We start from the raw sequence: 3,014 nt of genomic DNA, 5'->3' as shown, positions 1-3,014 counted from the left end.
TTAAATGCAAAATAATAAGGCTAATTAAAGATCCATTTCCAAAAGCACAAACATATAATCACATTTGAAAAGTTAAAAGTTTGTATTGTATTTACACTGTACGTAACAGTTTGTGAAAATGAAAATATTAAGTACACTAAAAATTGGTTTAAAATATTTGTTAAGTAGTTGATATTTATTTTTGTACTGTGTTTATGTGAAGTCATAATCTTGGTATAATGTAGTAGGCTACTGTTTTGATTTGTTTGCTATTTGGAATGATTTGTTTAATACTTTTCATAATGTGATTTTTGGTGTCCTGTATTAAAAACAGTTTAAAATTATATGGAACCCACAAAACCATAAAAAAATGTCTCTGTTCACTTTGTTTCAATTGGTAAATAATAACAAGTGAGATTTTAATTATATTTTGAAAACTGAAATTGAAACCCAAAACTTAAACTTTTTTTATCACTTATGTTATTCCACATCTCCATTAGTTTTTTTTTCTGCTGTACACAAAAGATATTTGACTTTCATAGTATGAATAAATACACATTCTTCAAAATCTACTTTTGTGTTCAACAGAACACAGACACTCATACCGGTTTGGAACAACTTGAGGGTGAGTAAATTATGACAAAAGTTTCATTTTTGGGTGAACTATCCCTTTGAGAAAAATCACACAAACAAGAGCACTGTGAAGGTCTCTTTAAATAGCTGAGTTAAGACTGCTTGTGCCTGCTCAAAATTCTCTGTATAACAATGCAGCATTAAACAGTATGTAAAAACACTTTCAGAAGTGCATCGGTGCCATCTTTGTAATGTGAATTTTGCATTAGACTCTAGATCAATCTAGATCAGGTATGAGACCACAGATAACCACAGCCTGCTGATATAGAGTCTAACAGCATGATTACGAGTGTGATATATAGTTTTTACAAAACTTAAATTTCATTCTACATGTCACTGACACACTGTCATTACCACCCACTATCATAGCAATGTAACATGCAGAAGGAATTCAAAAATCCCCACACCTGTCTATAATGATACAAACACCACTTTTGTAACACTCGTCTAATCAAATTGATGTATAACAGACATTAATCCATTATTACAACAGTAAAACGTCAAACGAAAGACTGCTACCATGGCTTGAAAAGTGTGGATTTTTTTCCCTTATTTTCCCCATTCTTGTTCGGTGATTAACCCATTGTTCTTTCTATTTAAGATGGTCTTTGGAGATTGCATTAAAGTTGCATTAAAACCCTGACGTCCTCCTTCATTGCCATACAAAGTGGGTAAGTGCATAATTTACGACAATACATTTTTGGGTATTATTTGATCCTATGTATGCATATTTACCATTTTAAATTTCTGTTTAAAGGTTGGAACAAATTTCATTCTGTATTTGGAGGAGGAGGAGCAACAAAGGCGTTACCCTCATGTCCTTCAGTTTTGGGATAAAATCCATCCTTCATTATTGTGGGAGAAATGGCACTGAAGCAAGACCGTCTTTTTACAAGCAGTTGATACATGGTTTAGATTATTTTACATTTTGAACATTGCATATCCCAAGCCTGTTTCAGCTGTAATTACATTGTCTGTACTAGCTTTGTTCTGTTTGTTTGTTTATTTGTGAATTTATATTTATCTTGTAAACTGAAACAATTGCAAGTAACCTAATGTGATAAGAAAGTGATTAATAAGACAATTTCAACCAATTATTTCATTTAATAGAAGTTTTGCAACTTTAAATGTAATAGAAATAAAGTGTTTTCAAAATATTTGTATGCTGTATATTATTATTTACATAGTAATACAAATAATACTTGTACTACTACTACTACTACTACTACTACTACTACTACTACTACTAATAATAATAATAATAATACCAGGATCGTTAGAGCAACGTTTTGGGCAAATAACCCAACAAATTAGTTATTTTTTAACCCAATGCATTGGGTTACTAACTTACTACCCAATCCATTGGGTTAAAATAACCCAACATTAGGTAGGTGCTATAGGAACCCACCATTGGGTTATATGTTGGGTCATTTTTAACCCAACTATTTAAAGTGAGCAGTTATTTAGGTCATTAGTTAAATAAACCTAAGGGTACAGCACCCAGGTTCACATCGTTAAGCCACTAGTTAATTAATCTGGGCTCCATTAGCCCAGAAACACCTTTAACTCAGGTCACTAGTTTAAGCTATCAGGTCAACCGATCAGGTACACACAGCAATAGTTCACTAGCGTTAAGTCATTCGGTAAAGCCGGCCCAGGCTCACCTAGATAGCAAACACATGGTCTCACGGCTCTCCGGAACAGCAGCAGTACATATGTCTTGACAATAGATCTGCTTGTTCTGGGGGGTTTTACCTTTTATATTTCTTCTGCCTATAGGGATGATTTTAAGCATATTATTGTATAGCAGCAGCATACATATTTAATTGTTTTGTTTTCTTCTTCCAGCTTTGTTGGGGGGGCAGCGTAGCAGATCTATTCCGCCAAGACCAAATACATTAACATTGTCATATCCATCACCATGCTAAAATCTTCAGATTTGTCATGATTAAAATATATATATATATACATTCTGTCGCACCAGCAGACTCAGGAACAGTTTCTTTCCCTCAGCTGTCTGCCTACTGAAATCCAATCTCAGGAGCTGAACACTACATCCTAGATGGACCACCTAATGCTTAAAAAAAAAAAACACTGCATATGCATATGCTATTTACGTACCTCACTGTATAGTGCACCTTCTATTTATACTCACTGTATAATACACCTACTGTTTTTACATTCCTTGCACCCTATGTTGTATGTACAGTCATTTGCATTGAGCTGGTCTCTGCCCTCCTACCTCATAACTTGCACTATATGTCATAAAGCTTAATGTATATACACATAATCTATATTTATTTATATACTCTGTTATTTGCACTTCTGGTTAGATGCTAACTGCATTTCATTGGCTCTGTACTTGTACTCTGCACAGTGACAATAAAGTTGAATCTAATCTA

At 33.6% G+C, this 3,014-nt stretch overlaps 1 long non-coding RNA gene across 1 annotated transcript; it reads left to right on the top strand.

Annotated features, from left to right (window-relative positions):
* Positions 1-577: 577 nt before the first annotated feature.
* LOC107676480 (uncharacterized) lies at positions 578-1,406 on the top strand. The gene is made up of 3 exons (XR_001632744.1): positions 578-604; positions 1,214-1,283; positions 1,370-1,406. It is a non-coding gene; the product is annotated as an uncharacterized LOC107676480 (long non-coding RNA).
* Positions 1,407-3,014: the final 1,608 nt, after the last annotated feature.

This window comes from Sinocyclocheilus anshuiensis, unplaced genomic scaffold (assembly GCF_001515605.1).
Source record: "Sinocyclocheilus anshuiensis isolate Anshui unplaced genomic scaffold, SAMN03320099.WGS_v1.1 scaffold168, whole genome shotgun sequence".
NCBI classification, from domain to species: domain Eukaryota; kingdom Metazoa; phylum Chordata; class Actinopteri; order Cypriniformes; family Cyprinidae; genus Sinocyclocheilus; species Sinocyclocheilus anshuiensis.
This window is presented reverse-complemented; position numbering and strand designations above follow the sequence as displayed.